The sequence below is a fragment of the Callospermophilus lateralis genome, chromosome 1 (assembly GCF_048772815.1).
Source record: "Callospermophilus lateralis isolate mCalLat2 chromosome 1, mCalLat2.hap1, whole genome shotgun sequence".
Taxonomy (NCBI): domain Eukaryota; kingdom Metazoa; phylum Chordata; class Mammalia; order Rodentia; family Sciuridae; genus Callospermophilus; species Callospermophilus lateralis.
This window is the reverse complement of record NC_135305.1, coordinates 110207966-110225674: the sequence shown is the minus strand read 5'-3', so window position 1 is coordinate 110225674 and position 17709 is coordinate 110207966. Positions and strand designations below refer to the sequence as shown.

The 17709-nt window shown below is 44.3% G+C and overlaps 1 pseudogene; it reads left to right on the top strand.

The window, feature by feature from the left end:
- Window positions 1-1897: 1897 nt before the first annotated feature.
- Window positions 1898-9419, top strand: LOC143397856 (tripartite motif-containing protein 44 pseudogene; annotated as a pseudogene).
- Window positions 9420-17709: the final 8290 nt, after the last annotated feature.

Below are 17709 nucleotides of genomic sequence, written 5' to 3'. Positions count from 1 at the left end.
ACTAGCTAAGACACTTCATGAGGGTAGAGATGTCCAATGCTCACTGACCTCCCTGCCCCACTCCCCACTGAAAAATGGCTCTCTAACAACTGAAAACACAAGTAGAAGCTCCCGAGGGTGTAAGGGCCTTTCCTGGGGGCTGCCCTGTGAGTTCACCACACAAAGTTGGGAACAGACAATTCTATGGTGGACCAGTCTTTCATGGAAAACAACATGCTCATGAGATGTCACATGATGGAGTCCCTTATTCCATCAACTGCCAACTACTCTACAAGCACCAGCCCAAGAATTCCTGATGCTCAGAACCCAGTGATCTCATCTTTAGAGAACAATGGGACTGGGGCCTTCTGGGGACTCCCATTGGTGGGCAGAGTAGTGGGTGAGTTCACTTTTTCCAGAGCCATCGGCCTGGTAACCAGAGTGAAACTTACGGATTCACAAAAGGAGGACATGGGCCTTCCAGGCAGTAAGTACACCCAGACCTTTGAGTGTGGGGGAGAAACTTTCAGGGAAGACCCTTTGCATGGATGGGGGTGATGGCTGCCTGAATGGAGTGCTATTTAGTTAAGAGACAGACTCCTCTAAGAAACTAAGGACTCCTCGAAGGCAGAGACCATATTCTGCCCAAGCAGAAATGATACAATTGAGGTCCTTGCCCTTAGTGAGGCTTCTCTCTCTGAATGACTGCATGGGTCCTGGACTGGGAGCCAGAAGGCCTGATTTGAGTCTGGGCAGATCATGGCCCCTCTACACCTAGTGTTCCTTATCTGTAAAAGGCTATGGGGTCGCTTACATGCCCTGCAAATATAGCTTTGACTGAATCAGGAAATTATTAGGCATGTCTTTGAGAAGGCTGGGAGGGAATGAGAGGATGAATGAGCCAATGAGAAACAGTTCAGGTCCCAAGCTAGAGCTGTCAGTCAGCTTGCCTCTTTTCTATTTTTTACTGCCTCAGCGTGGGTGCCATGGTACTTCGGATTGTTGGGGCTCTGTACCCTGATAACTGGTGGCTGCATCCTCTTACTCCATTGGAGGAAGAACCTGCGGAGGAGGCAGCATGCCCAGCAGTGGGTGGAGGTGATGAAAGCTGCGACTTTCAGTTATAGCCCACTGCTATACTGGGTCAACAAACGACGCAGATATGGCATGACGGCCACCATCAGAATAGACCCTCCCCGGGCTGTTGCCTATAATGATATTGAACTCCAAATTCCGGATCTTCCATCAGAGCCGCTCCCCCGTGAAGACATGCATCACACCTTCAGAGGTAGAAGCCCCAAGGAGGAAGCCGCTGTTACCTTCCAACCTGCTCTGGTGGTCCCACAGGAACCCTCACCTAAGGGGATGCCAGAGCGCCAGACCCCATCGCCCTTCCCGATTATCTTTCCAGAGATCCCCTCTGCCCCTCCCCTCCACACCCTGAACTTTCCTCACATGCTGTCCCACTCTGCCTCCTACCCCTTTCTCGAGGCTCCTAAAAGGCAGGTCCACTACTATTCCCTTCCTGCACTGGCCCAAGGGCTGAACCGACCCAATGTGTAGACTTTTACTACAGGGTTGAAGCCTCCTCTCACTGAAAGGGGGAGCTTCAGGGGCCAGGTATTAGAAAAAGGAGTCAAAGACTGTGATCCTGATACACAGGTCATAACCCTTATTGATGTTACATAGTAAAGTTTTTTTAAAAGTCATAGTCATTTGCATCTCATTTGCCAGTAGGAAGGCAATGTCCTTCCCCAGTGTGATATGGTGCACAAGTCTCACCAATACAATAACTGGAGGCTGGCTCTGAAGAGACACATTGAGCTAATACATGTGGATGAGCTCAATTCCCTCCATCAAGTACTCAATGTGTTCAAGACCTTGGGCTAGGTCCCCAAAGGCACTGCTCTTCTGCAGGATGGGAAGTAAAATTGCCACAAGAGTAACAGTTGCCAATGGCACAGGGCTATGGCAGTTCACAGTGGCTATGCCACTGACCAAGCAAGTCATCATGAGGTCAGTGAACCATACCACACTATGTGCTGACTGGGTGATATCTATGATGTATTGATTCTTAGCTGGTTGTTTCTCTACATTATTTCTAACAGAACAACACTGCAAAATGGTTATTATGATTTCCCTTTTACTGATGAGGAGACAGGTTCCAAGGGCATATGCCATTTCTTTTTTGTTGTTATTTTTGCTGAGCCTCTTCTCCCATGTACATCTGCCTGGCATTACAATTCCTGGTCTTTCCACCCCATGGTACCCTTCCTTAATCATGTCTTCTTAAAACATCCTTGGTGAATGAATGCATCACTGTGTGTAGAGTGTCATCAACTTGGCCTACAGATTTGCTTACTGGAGGGGCTGGTGGTAACCACTTAATATTATATGCAGTAACACATCCAAAGAGTGTATCCTAAGATATCCATGGCTGCACAAAATTGAGTCCCCTGTCGTTCTACTATATGAGAATATTAATAATTTTTATACTTTCTGGATAAGGTCCAAAAAGGAGACACAAAGTTAACTATGAGATTGCCCCCGTTTAAAGATAAGAAAGCCTGCTTCTGTCCCACAAATTTGTCCCACTGACTCTGAAAATGAGCAAAACCACTTAACCATATTTCATCTAAACTTTAAATGTACATGGCCCTGAGAGAAGTGCCTGTTTTTGCCTATTTTGTGGTGTGTGGTGTGTGTGATTGTGATTCTCAGAAGTTAGTAAACATGTAGCTAAACTTTTATTTTTTTCCCCCATTGTGGTCTCAAGGGCTTAGATCCAGCAATGCAAAGAAAGCCTGAGTCCTATCTCTCTGACCTCTAGCAATATATTTTAAGCCATTTTCTTTTTTTTTTTAAGTTAAGTGGAACCATTTCTTCCTTGTGTAAACATGGTCTTATGTTGTTTCTCAAAATACAAAACAGGACTAAGCAGATCTTCTCTGGAGAACTGGGGCAGAGGTTCACTTCTCCCTCACCTTGCCCCCTCTTCACCTTGCCCCCTTCAACCCTGCAGATATCTAAAGCCCACGGTGTATAGTCTTCACTTCTTCACATCCAATAATACTCTAATTCTGAAGGTAGATTCTAGAACACTAATTTGTGTCAAAGATCAGTTAGACCCTGCTTTCAAAGGAGGATAGAATCCATAAACATAAATCAAAAGTTTTCTTTCTCTTAAGAACCAGGGGAGTGGGGGAAATCTTTGTAACACACAGTGACAGAAAACAAAAATGTTTTATTCAGATAAGTTAAAATGGCTGTCACTGATATAAAATGAAGCTCAAACTGAGTTATAAAAACCTTGAATTCACCCCCTAAACTGAATCAAATTTGCTTATATGTTACCAAAATAGCTCCACTAGAACAAAAGTAGATTTGCATTACTTCATATGACAATACAAGTTAAGTTAGGTTCATATAGCAAAAAATACATGCTCTATAAAATCTCAGGATACCCAAATGTGTTCTGGTTTGGGTATGAAAGAAACCAAATCTAGTTGGTGTTGGCAAGCAAGCTAAGGAGAGGCACAGCAAACAAAACGCTGTCAATAAAAGCTGCTTGACAGGGCATTGACCCCATGGGAGTCAAAATTCTCCACTGTGACCAGCAGGGCCAGCACAGGGGGTTGGAGGGGTTATGTGCAGCAATGCAGAGAAAAGAAACTGCAGTTGAATGGAACACAGCCAGCAGCAGAGGAAGGGTTTCCACTCCTCAGCTTTGTTGCCGCAGACCCATTCCTGGGTACCAGGAATGTTACAGCATCTTGAAACCAGGCACTCTATTCCTCTGGGAATTCTACAGGATTTGTTGCCTCTCTGAATAATAGAAAGGCTCTTTAAGTAAACATTATGATGCCAGTGTGTGTGTGTATGTATGTGTGTGTGTGTGTGTGTGTGTGTGTATATATATATATATATATATATATATATATATATATATATATATATACATATATATATAAAAGGTCAGGAAGCAAGCAGTGCTTTGGGAAACTAAAGAAGAGTAGGAGTTGCCACACTGATTAGCTAAAGGATTGCAAATGAAAGCCAAACTCAGATCACTACCCAATCTTTCTCAGAGAGCTGAGGATGTGGCAGGTGAGGCTTGACTACATCTCAACACAAGGACTAGGCTGGGTAAGTGAGGACTCCATACAAATATAAATCCCACATTAACACTAAGTAATTGGTTTCTAGGGGTTGTAAGCTAGTCTTCTAGACTAGAACAAAGGAAGTTGAGATAATGACCTGTGTCTGCAAGACATGGTAGTTTCTCAGGCAGGATGACAAGGGATGAAGACATGGTAGTTTCTCAGGCAAGATGACAAGGATGACAGGCCTGAGCGCAGAATGGGTGCATGTGGCAATGACCCAGCGATTCTATTCCTAGACATATATTGGGGGAATAAAACATCTACAAAACACTGCACAATAACATTCACAGCAGTATAATTCCTAAAATTCCAAATGTGGAAACAATAACCAACACATGAATGGAAAAATAAAATGGGTTGTGTCCATACAATGGAATATTACTCAGTCAAAAAAGAAATGTATTGCTACATGCTACAACATGAACAGACAAGGATAACATTACACTACAAGAAGCATACACAATATGATTTTGTTCATAGTTCACATCCCAATACCAGCATCACTCCTAAGAGAGACTCCAGTCCCAATACCAGCATCACTCCTAAGAGAGACTCACTCTCATTCTCTTCTACTCTCAGCACCCAGTAACCACTAATCTACCTTTCATCTCTATGGATTTGCCCATTTTGAACAGTTCTTATAAATTATATAAGATGTGACATGTTTTGTCACAGTATGGAAACAAAAGAGTGGCTCCATTTGCTGAACTAGTGGAGAAGCAGTATATAAAGAATTTATAATCTAGAAAAAGGTCACACAATTTTAGAGGAAGGAGAAAATTTGAATGTCATCTAGTCCAAATATCTAATTTTCTAGGTGAGAAAATCTAGATCCCCCCAAATCCTGGGCTGACCCAGGGATAGTCAGACATAGAGTGACAGAAGTGAGAATTAAAACACAAAGGGTTTGGTTTACAATGTAGGAGTTTTTGTAGACTGATTCTCCAAAATAAAATTCCCTTTTTCTTTCACTTCATGTAATATGATTCAGTGATCATAGGGCTTGCTACTTGCTTGTATCTAAACTAGGTTGGGTCTATTTCTTGAGTTTTAGGACAAACTTGTTTCAAGAACAAGACCTAAATCATTTTCTCAATATAACCAGGTGCCTTTCAAGGTCTAGTATTTGGTTGCTACCATTGTTTCTCCCTTTGAGCATGTGTTTTGTGGAGATTTCCTACTAAAGTACAAGCTCTGCTTAATTTTGAAAGCTCACAAGCTGGCAGCCCCAGGAAGTATGACTCTAGAGCTCACCCATTCTCAGAGAATAGCTCTGACATGTATTTTATCCCCTTGTTCTGATTCATTATCTAAAAACTAAAAAAGATATTTCACAACTATGGACTTTAGGAACAGAACTCTAAAATGTCTTTTGCTTATATATTTGTTTACATACTGGATACACAAACATGTGAAACTCCACAGGGCAGCCATATCATTCACTCTTGCTTGATATGTTTTCTCTGTGACGAGGATTGATGATCTTTTTGAGAATAAAGATTTCTGTGATCCTTTGAGGGAATAAATTGACTCCAGCCTTACCTCTTGATCTCCACCTCACTCTATTTATAATCATGACACATTTACTATTTTACCCCTTCAGTTTGTGAATCCAATACAAAGATTAACCAGTTGTTGGTTTTTAATTGAGAAGTAAACCATCTTTCACCCTCCATTCCAAGTAAAGCAAAACCCACAATCCATTAAGTTTGTCCAAAAAAGTCATACATGATAGACTAATGATTTTTCATTTTTTAATACTAAGAATTTCTATACATTTTCATCAAACTTCTAAAACCATAGTTTTTACAGGAAAATCTATCAACTCTACAATATCCAATATGAATTCTGAATTTCAACTAGATGATCTTTTTTACATATATATGATATGAACAATAGCTTTGCTCACAGGGAGTGCACATCAGGAAAAGTGGGTTGAAAAGATTCGTAAAGCTAGAAGGGAACAGTGATTTCCTCTAGTATAAATCAGACTCCTTCATTTGAAAGAAGAGGAAACTGAACTTAGCAAAGGAAGGACAGTCTTGTCAAGAAATAGTTGTAGAACAAGAGAATGTCCCAGCTAGAGAGAAAGGAAGGAAAGGGGGGGGAAGAAAAGAACCTCACTCTAAAACTCACACCATGTACAAATATTAATTCAAAGTGATCATGGATTAAAATGTAAATATAAAGCCATAAAAAAAGGAAAGTGAAGCTCAGCAAGGGAATTTGGTTTGCTGTTTACCCTGTGACTTAGACTTGTCACAGAGCTTGTTTCAATACATTATTATTCACCGGCTTAACAAATTCCATTTGGCCTAATAATTCTCTACTCAGGCTCACTCAGAGTAAATGGTTGCCACTCTGTTGACTGGATATTTGTTCATGCTCTTCTGGTCTTGAAAAATCTGTTTCATGCTACTTCAATTACTCATTCAGCCTTCACTAGGCAACTGCCCTGTGCCAGCCATCCTGCAGGATTAGAAGCTGGAAGTCAGGTTTCCCATCTCAAGGGACTCAGAGTTCATGGGGGAGAGAGTGGAGTCAAACCAAATGAGATTTAAACCCCTTCAGGGGCAACAACCAGCTTTTCCTTCCTTTTCACCAGGTGAGCACAGCCAGTGGAGCGCTGGGCACACCTGGCACATTTTGGTAATTGGGCAGTCTTGAGGTCCAGGACACTGGCTGCCCTGGTCTGTTGGGAGGACTGAAGTCTACAGAGATTAAGGGGCACACCCTCCATAAGGTGAGAAGAGGAGAGCAGGCTGTCCCAGGAGACTGGGGGCCACCTGCTCATCTCTTGGTCTTCACCAGGCAGTGGTTACAGGGGGAACCGCCAATGGAAGAGAGAACCGGGCAGGTCCAGGAAGACCCCCAAAGCTCCACAGGCGCCTCCTCCCAGGGCACAGCCCAGGGCTGCCTGGGGGTAATGATGGCTGTTGGGCCCTCACCCAGGCCCATCCCTGCAGCACCTCCAAACAGAACCTTAAGCTGCTAGATGGCGGGATGTGGGGGTCCCACTGCATTTCTATTTCCTTTTCGGTCTCTTTTCTATAGTTTGGAATTTTTTACTGGTAAAAAGTTGAGGGCTAGCATGGGCTCCCAGGATAGAGGGACTCGCACAAAGTTCCTGCCACCTCTGGAAGCTGGTGTCTCTGACTGCCAAGCCTGACCTGGGTAACCTGTAGGTCAAGGACAGCCTCCTGGGGCTTCTGAGGCAGCACTGCCCAGCTGGGCAGGTGAGGTCCCCAGAGACCTTTTGCCTCCTAGGACAGGCCGCTGAGCTGGGGTCCCACAGAGATCCGAGGTCAGTGCAGTGTGGTGTGGGCAGGGGCTTTCTAGACTCTGGAGGGACCTGGGGTCCAAGAGAAGGACAGGTTAGGGATCCAAAGGGCAGAGCTCCTCAGTCTTCCAGGGCATCTCCCACCTCTTCCCCGCCAGTGACCCTCTATGTGTAATTCTAAAAATGAAACAAACTGTACATTGAGTCCCCTTACCCTACCCCTGAGCTGAGCCCCTTCTGCAGAGGTCGTCCCTGGCTGCAGCAGGACAGGGAAATCAAGAAGAAGGGGATTACTGTATGTTTACTTAATTTACATCCAAGATCACTTCTGCAATCACATAGGGCAAGATGATATTTTTAAAAATGGTGTTGGAATAACACTATTGGAGCACACATGCACAAGGCCCTGGCTCCAATCCCCGCAAAATACACAAACACACACACACACACACACACACACACACACACACACACACATTTATACACACACACATACACAGAGCACAGGAAGCAGGTGGAGCCAGTGGGGATGCAGTATGCTCTAGGTTCTGCACCAGGAGCTCACATAGCTCATCATGGTGGTAACTCCTGCTGAGGGGACCTAGCTCCAGGACAGGGGAAGCTGGAAGCCTGTGGCCAAATGCTTAGGCCACTGAGGCACAGCACCCCCCCCCCCGGCTCCAGAATAGGCTTGTCCTTGAGGAATCTGCCCCATGATAGCACATGACAAGTGCCACTCAGAAAAGTATCTGGAGCAAGAGTGCAGAGAATGTGGCTTCTGCTACTGCCATTGCAATGCCAAAGGCACAGGCAGAAGTTCCTAGGTCACTACCTGGCTAAGCACATTTATGAAACCCAGGCCTGGACCTTGCCAGCCAGCAGGGAGGGGCCTAGAAGAAGAGTTCAGGCCAAGGTGGAACAGGAGGGGTGTGTGCTCACACACACAAAAGTGTTAAGTTTTGCTGTGCTAAGCAAAACAAAGGGGTTCTGTGAGAAACTATAAACTCTTTGAACTGTGTCCTTGTTGCTGTCTTAAGAATATAAGAGAAGGACTGGGGATGTGGCTCAAGTGGTAGCGCGCTGGCCTGGCATGCGTGCGGCCCGAGTTCGATCCTCAGCACCACATACAAACAAAGATGTTGTGTCCGCCAATAACTAAAAAATAAATATTAAAAAAACTTCTCTCTCTCTCTCTCTCCCTCTCTCACTCTCTCTTTAAAGAAAAGAATATAAGAGAAAAGAATGTTTTGCCAAGTTTAATATATATATATATATATATATATATATATATATATATGTGTGTGTGTGTGTGTGTGTGTGTGTGTGTGTGTGCTTGCCAAGAAATTAACTAACTACAAGTCAGATTATAAGAAGTATGGAGCACTGTGACCATGAACAAAGTTATTCTGAGAATGTTTATCCATGCTTGAAAAGATTAAGCTGCCGAGAGGATGTATTTCTTTTTGCTATATAAAAGATGCAGGGAAAAAATAAATGCGCTGCTCATTTTCTACTGGATGTGTGTGTGTGTGCGTGTGTCTTTCTTTATGCATCTCTGCTGTACCAGGAATTATAGATTGTCAGCAGGTTCTGACAGAGGGGAAGGTAGCAAGCAAGCAGGAGGGGGACAGTGACTCAGAGGATGAGAGTGAGGCTGAGGAAGAGAGTGAGGACAAGAGCAACACAGAGAGTGAGGAGGGCCCTGAGAAGGAAATGGAAGATGCACAAGAAAAGGAGGCAGAGGAAGACAACCAAGGAGAGTCTGAGGAGGGAGGAGATGCCACCAAGGCAGAAAGCAAATTTCACCCAGAAATAGAATAGGAAGCAGAGAGTGGCCCAGAGGAAGTGTCCAGCCAGGAGTTGATTTGAGCCCCAATTTCTAGAAAGATAGGCAGCTCATCTGTTTCGTGTGTCTGGTCATTGAGGCTCACCAGGGCCACCAGTTCTCCACTCTAGGTGAAGCCTTCAAAGAACTCAGTGTAAGTATTGGGCATTGAGAGCACAGGCCTAGGAGTCAGGACAGCTGGGTTTCAATTCAGATGACCTAGCAGGGACTACATGGACTTGTCCCTCAAAAGCTGAACTATTCAACTTGTTGGGAGCTGTTCTTTTTCACAGCTGTTCTTTTTGGTTGAACAACTTTGAGAATCCCATGAAGGTATGAACTTTAATCTGAGAAAAACTATAGTACATACAAAATCTAGTATATAATTTCTAAAATATTGCAAGCCTCTGGCGTCTGGATCCCAAGCAAAGCAATCCTTGAAAGTTTTTAACCCCACTTTGGTCAGTGTAAAAATCATCACCATTGTTAAAACTAGTGCCTTGACTGAGAGTTCTTGATAAGGGGATCTCTGCCTACTTAAAAACAGAAAACCATGATTTTATCAAATTAATCTAAGGGGTGATTCCTCCCTAGGATAATGGTTTTGATAATGACTTGATGTGTGCCTTGGATTGCTGCTTTTAGATTTTAGGTGTATGAAACTTGGTAGAAGAGTAAGAAGGCCAAGGCCAAGTGGGAGTGAAAATGAAAGTTCTCAGGTTCTCTGGCCTTTTTCTTATCTTGGACCTTACTGGTACCCTGAAAACAGTGTTTGGCAGGCCTTAGATTTTGGTAAACATTTGTAGAAGGAATGAATTTGCAAATGTGTTTGTGAAAGCAAAGTGACCACAATACTCAGAGTGACCAAGAAATCTTTATTGCAGCAGTGCAAAAGAGGAGAGAGAGAGAGAGAGAGAGAGAGAGAGAGAGAGAGAGAGAGAGAGAGAGAGAGAGAGCGCTCCTGGCAGAAAAAGGTTTTTATAGCCCTTCTGCTGTGCTGCCTAAATCTAATAGGGTCTCTGTGTTTGCAAGCTGCCTTGTTGGCACAAGGTTGGTTAAGCGTTCAGCCTTGAGTCGGGGCTTGAGCATTTGGACTTGATGCAAACAGGTGATAAAGAACCAGACAGAGGGGGTTTGAGTGGCTGGTTCATCTTGCAGCTAACCCTTGTTTAGCATGCCCTGCAGACAACTTAGTTCAGCATGTCCTATATGTACCATTTCTCCCTTTTTTCCCCTAAGTGACATGGGGTGGCATAAAATCATCTGGCTACTTCCTGCTTAATGATGGGGCAGTGTAGGACCTATAAGGGAAAGTGGAGGAATGTCCTGGGGACAGGTCTGGGAACACCAGGGCAGCTAGAAATAATACCCAGTGGCTATACACAGTTATTTCTGCAGGGGTAAAGACCACAAAATTCCTTGAAGCCAAAAGTCATCTATGACATCAAGCCAGTCCTGGTTGGAGGAGATCCTTAGTATCAGCCACTGGTCCTGTTGCAGGGACTCTAGGAAGTATTGAAAGTGTTGTCTCCATGTAGTGTCACCAGCACCCGAAGAGTATCAGAGCGAGCAAAAACAGCATGAGGATTAAAGCAAAGGTCAGTTTTGTCAGGAGTTCCACACTGCAAGACTAGCAAAGAAGAGGCCAAAGGCCATGAGGAGGCTTAAAAGGGCATAAAGGCTTAAAAATCCAGGGTGGCAGGCTAAGACATTCTCTGGGTTCCTTGTCTCTCTCGCTGTCAAATGACCATAGTTTTTGCATTGTCAGCATTGGGTGAAAGCTCCTTGAGAGGAGATGGAGTCATCTAGGTCGTGAAGCAGTTGGCAGTCCCTGAAAAGAAGCTGGTTAAAGGTATGGTTAGAAATTGTGTTCATCTGGTTTGGGAGGAACTATATTATGCATGGGAGGAAAGTGCAGAAGACTATTATGCCTATAAGAGAGACTAAGAAGGGCATGACAAAGGGATTTGAAAAGATTCCAGAAAAGAAGTTTGGGTAGTAGTTTTAGTCAGTTGGGTTGGAAAGTCAGTGAGTTTGTTAACATTCTGTTCTACTAGGCCTGATTCATTCACATAATGGCAGCACTCTTCCCTTAGAAATAGGCAAGTACCTCCCTTTTCAGCTGTCAATAAGTCTAATGCTCCTTGGTTTTAGAGAACCACCTGAGCCAGAGAGGTGACCTGTCTCTGGAGGGAGGAGAGTGACTCTGCTGTAGCATCAAGTGCTGCTTGAAGCTTTTTGTGAAGGTCATCTTCAGTCCAGATTGAGTGCCCTGTAGCTCCACCTGATACTCCAACTGCTACAGTTGCAGTTACAGAGATTCCTATCAGAATAGGCAGGAAGGCTGCATACTTACTGCGTGGAGAAGTAGAGTGAGAGAAAAAGTGTTCAAATTCTGTGGTGCTATATAAAGTAAGTTGAGGAGTTACTTGCACAACAAACAGGGAATGGTTATATTGTCAGGGATGTAGGTCATTAAGTTTCCATTATGTCAAAGATAGTCCCCAGCATTTGTGTTTGTTTGTAGAAGCAATCATGTAATGCCACCATCTGTCATGTTGTGTGTGTGTGACAAAGGGCTAATGCAGAGCCATGGGGGCAAGGAAGAGAAATTGGTGTTACTGGTGTGGGTTCCCACAAAGGGTTGTTTGAGGCAGATTGCATTGTACTGCCTGTGGGGGAGAGATCATATGAGGAGAAGTTGAGGGAGACTGCAGCCAGGAGGGGCCTTTCCAGGGAGCACAAAGAAAATATTTTTGGGGATTAGGGTGGGAACCATTGTGTTTAGAAATGCCAGTGTGTTTTGGATGATTTTGATCCAAGTATGGATCTGGGAACTGGGTTTCGAGGGCTCTGAGGAGGAGAGACCTTGGAGTTTCTCTATCTGTTTAGTTAGAACCTTTTCAGAGTGCTCTATGTCTGAGGTGAAGATTGTTGACTTGGAGGGGGCCTGTGTGACTATGCTCCTCCCTTTCCATAAATATCCAGAGGATTTGGTCTGGTAGATGGCTCAAAAGGGGGCCCCCTGTGACTCCTGAGGCCCATTGTGGGTGGGCTGGTCATAGATTTTTAGTGCAGAATGGTATTTTTTCTGTCTGCCATGTGCTCTGGACTCTTGCCACGTCACCTCAGGTATCAAATGGAACATACTGGTATCTAGTTTCCTGTCATAATTATGGATTCTATATGACCAGGAAGGGCAGTCTTTATAAGTGTCTGGCCACCATGTACAATAATCTTGGGTCTGATTGAATAGATAGCAGAGATAGGGTCCTATTGAGGCTGTTTTGTAGAATCAAAAAGTTACAAGAGGAATGGTAATAGGGGCAGTTGAGTTGTGGGGCTGGAGAAGAGTGACACTGTTCAGTTTTTGATATGTGTCCATCCTTCCATTGATCAACTACTGTGAATCTCCATATGTAAGATCCAAAGGAGATATGGAAAAGGGTGGTGTAGGCTAAAAGGATGTAAGGGAGGTGGACCCAGATCTGGAGGTTACTCATGGTTTTTTGGGGGACCTGGCAAAATGAAGTTTCAGTGGGTTGGTGGGAGAAGGGCTGCAAGCATATGCCAGTGAAGAAGAAAAGGAGGTATCCACAGACTCAGGCTCAGGAACTGATGCAGGTTTTAACCTGGAAATATGAATCCAGGGAGTTAGCGTTGTTGGAGACTCCTGAAGCCTCACAGTGGTGGGAGGACATAGGGTAACCTGTAGGGGTCCTTCCCATTTTGGTGACAAGAAAACACCTTGGTGTTGTGGGGGAGAGAACAATACCCAGGCTCCTGGAATTAGGGGAGAGAAGCGTGAGACTTCTGGAGGTCCGGGAGTAGGGTTTCTTGTTTTTTACAGAGTTGAAAGTGTATAAAGGAGAGAGAGGGAAAGAGAGACTTTCTGGTAGAGTCCACAGAGAAGCTATGACACCAGGGGAAAGGGCAGGATGGCCATACATGACTTCAAATGGGGAGAGAAGGGTGGGTTTTCTTGGTGATACTCTAAGATGGAATAAGGCAAGGGTAAGGAGTTTGGCCCAATCTAGGTGAATTTCAAGGGTAAGTTTGGTTACAATTTATTTTATTGTTTGGTTGGTTCACTCCACCTTTCCAGATGATTGTGGATGATAGGGGATGCGCAGGTGCCATGGATGTTAAGAGCTTTAGCAATATGCTGCAAATCTGAGAAATGAATTTGGGGTCTATTGTTGGACTTAAAAGATTTGGGTATTCCAAATCTGGGTATAGTCTCAGAGACAAGGATAGAGGCGACTGTGGTAGCCCACTTGTTGGCAGTTGGGAAGGCTTCAACCACCCCTGAGATAGTATCTACTAGAACTAGTGTAAAGGTCAGGCGAGCATCGGAGGAAGAGACCACCAAGAGACTATCTCATGCAATGGCAAAGGGTTTATTGGGGACCAGCATGCTGGGGCTCAGAGCTCACTAGAGCAAAAAGAGGTAGAGCAAAGAGCCCTGAGAACAGCTTAAGCAGAGCTTATATACTTTCCTTGGAGAGGGCAGGGAGAGAAGTTACATTCTGCAGTTTGGCAGTTGGGGACAGCACATTCTGGGAACAAGATTAGCAAACAGTTCGCAGTTGGGGACAGCACATTTTGGGAACAAGATTAGCAATCAGTTCTTAAGATTTTAAGAGTGTTTTGTTAAGCATACAGAAAAACGGAGTGACAAGTACCTATTTTATTAACCTTTCACTAGTAGGAATTTAAGTTTGTGAACTGGTGGCATATTGATAAAATCCAGCTGCCAATCAGCTGCTGGAATGTGCCCCATGCTTGATGTGTGGGGAAGGTTCCAGGTTTGAGGATTTCTTCTTTTACAGATGGAGCAGTTAGAAGTTAGCTGTTTCAGAAAGTGAACATCCTTAGGACTGAGTGTGAGAAATGAGCTTGTAAAAGCTTTTAGGCTTTGGTAGTTATTGTGAAAGATGAAATGGAGGTATGAGAGTATGGATTGACACTGGGGATTTGGGTTGTGGGATAACTGGTGCTAGGGTACAATATGGGGCAAGGGCTGCTTGTCAGGCTTCCCCCTTGAATTGCCTCTTGTAACAGGTGAAGAGTCATGTTGTTGTGAGCGACAATGTGTGATTCTGATTTTAGTGGGAAGGAGTGAGGCTCTAAGCAGATCAGCATTGGTGACTGTGGCACCCCTAGTTGTAAGAAGTCCTCTCTCTTTCCATATGGAATAGTGGGAGAGCATTATGTGATAAACATATTTAGAGTCTGTATATAAATTTAGGGAATGGTCAGCTGCCAGGTAAAATGCCCTAGTGATGGCTATAAATTCAGCTTGCTGGTTGGTGGTGTGTGGAGGTAGGGATTTTGCCTTTATTGTAGAAAATTTAACAGATTATCCTGCATGATGATGGCCATCTAGTGTGAAGGCACTGCCATCAATAAACCAAGTGTAAGCGGCATCAGGCAAAGGCTCTTCATGGATATGAGTGAGGCGGGGGATAGATTTTCTAGTACTTCAAGGCAGTGATGGGAGGGAGGTGTTTCCGTTTGAGGAAGAAGAGGGGCTGGGTTTTGGGCTTAGCAGGCCCTAAAGGAAATGGGGGGGGGATCATGGAGGAATGAGACCAGAAGAAAAAGGATGTGGCAGGGAGTAAGGTCTTAAAGCTTTTGTAAGTGAGAAGATCCTCCAGAGTGTGAAGGGAAATGATAATATTTGTGCTCCCAAAGTCAGTTTATTTGTCTCCTGTAGTAAAGTGTGTGCTGCACCTAGAGAATGCAGGCATAGGGCCCACTCCCTAACAGTTGGTTCTTGTTGTTTGAAAAGATAAGGGACAGGAGCAAAGTTGGGCCCTTTATTTTGACCTAAAACCCCAAGGGATAAGCCTGTTTTTTTCATAAACATACAGAATAAAGTTTTGTTGGAAGTCTGGGAGATATAGCGCTGGTGCTTGGAGGTGGGTTTGTTGTACGGAGAGAAAATAAGATTTAGGTGATGAGGGGAGGGGTTCCTGTTTGTGTCCCTTGGCCATTTTATGTAGTGGTTTGGCCAGGAGTGAGAAATTGGGACTCCAGGCCCTAAAATATCCTGCCAGACCCAGGAAGGATATAATTTCCTCCTTATTTTTTGGGACAGGGTACTCCCGAATTAGAGCTTTTTGAGTTGGACTCCAAGTTAGGTGATCTGGGGTTGTGATAATTTTACTTTTTTGGGAGACACTCATTAAATCTTGTCAGCCATAAAGTTAAGAAGCATGGTGGTGTCAGTTTTGGAAATATTGAGGGAGGGACTGCAGAGGAGTAAGCCATCTACATATTGGAGGAGAGTCAAAAGAGGGAGGTTGAAGCCCTTTAGATTGGCAGACAATGTCTGACTAAAAATGTGTGGACTGTCACTAAAGACTTGAGGGAGGACAGTCCATGTTAATTGCTGAGATCATTGAGTATCTGGATCTGTCCAGGTAAAGGCAAACAGGTCTTGTGAAGGTGGGACCAAAGAAATGTTCAAAAAAACATCCTTTAAATCTATAACAGAAAAATAGGAAGTTGAGGCCAGAATAAGGGACAGGACAGTATATGGGTTTGGAACTAGAGGGTGAATAGGTTTGATTGCCTCATTCACAAGCCAAAATCCTGGAACAAGCAGTAAGTCCCATTGGGTATTTTGACTGCAATAATGGGAATATTATATGGTGAATGTGTGGGGTTAAGAAAGCCTTTTTTGAGAAGGCTGGAATGATGGGTTGTAGTCCCTTTTGACTGGACATTGGGAGGGGATACTGAGGCTTATTTGGTATGTGATAGGCATTTTTTAAGTGCACCTCAACTGGGGGACATTGAGCCAGGGATGGAGTCTCTGTGTCCCAGACTAATGGTTATACTTGATCTTGTGGATGCAGAAGGGGTTGATCTGGTGTAGCCTGTAGGGCAGCCATGGCTATAATTGAGGGGATGGAGGATGGTGAAAACAGAAGAAAGAAAATCATGGCCTTAAATTTAGATAGAATACCCCTGCCTAATAGGGGAATGGGGTATTAGGGCATCACCAGGTGCCACAGTCTGGCGGGGCAAAATAATCGGAGGTGGGGGTGAGAAGCAACTTGTGAAGGTTGATACAGTGGGAGCCGTTTATTGAAGGACTGCAGGGGTATATATACATAACTGAATACACAGCTTGTTTTAATTTAGCATCATCCAGTTACAGCAATCAGTCATTAAGGAATCCTCATTATCTTAATAATTACACACAGCTTAACTCAATCAACACCATCTAGACACAGCAGTCAGTCATTAAGGAATCCTCATCATCCTAATGACTCGCTGGGATTACTTCACAAACCACTCCCTCTGGCAAAGTGCCAGGTGCCATCTTGACTTGTTTATAGACCCTAAAAACCAGGAAGGAGTGTGAGAATTGTGGCCTGAATAAGCAGGGTAGCGGTCGGGAGGTTTTGGGATATATTGTTTTTCCACCTACCCCAACATTAGGGGACTGAGAGGGAAGTAAGGATCCCCCAAACTGCCGTAAGACCAAGAATGTTGCTCCAATGTCTATTAAAAAAAGAATTTTGTGGCCATCAACTCATTTGGACCCTGGATTCCAGCATGGTGATTGGACTTGTTGGGACAGGAGCATTGAAGCCCCATCAACAGTCAGTGGCCAGTCCCATGAGATTATGGGGGATAGGGCCTGGCTGGGCACCGCTTCAGGTATGAAGAAAGCCTAGTTTCAAAGCCTATTGTGAATCATTGTGGGCACATTGTGGTCTGGTAAATGACCTGGGATTGGGGCAGGCCCTATTCCAATGTCATTCTTGTCCACACTTAAAGCAGGCCCCAGGGGGTTCTAACTTCATGGGATGGTTTTGCCATATAGAAGATGAGTTTTGAGGGGGCCCACAGAGGGCTGGAGCCAGCATTTGGCACTTTAGGCATTTAGCCTTCTCATCTCAGTGTTGATAGACCTTAAAAGCAGTAGCAAGAATTTGCAGCAGTGCCAAAGAGGAGAAAGAGAGAGAGAGGGGGGGGGTGGATCGAGATCCTAGCAGGGGATGGTTTTCATAGCCCTTCTGTTGTGCTCCTAAATCTATTAGGGTCTCTGGGTTTGTAAGCTGCCTTGTTGGCACAAGGGGGTTAGGGGGGTAAGTGTTCAGCCTTGATCAGGGGGTTGAGTGTTCATCCTTGAGCAGGGGGGCAAAGTGTTCAGCCTTGAGTGGGAGCTTGAGCATTTGGACTTGATGTAAACAGTCGATAAAGAACCAGACAGAGGGGGTTTGAGTGGTCAGGTCATCCTGCAGCTAACACTTGTTTAGCATGCCCTTCAGACAACTTAGTTCAGCCTGTCCTGCACCTAACAACTTGTATTATGATTTCTTACAACAAGCAAGAGAAACTGCTGTTGTTAATCCAGTTGAGAAGTTTGTGAGGTTAGCATTTAGTGATTAGCACATTAGTAAATGTCTTTCATGATGGCTTTTGCTCCTAAGCAACCTCAG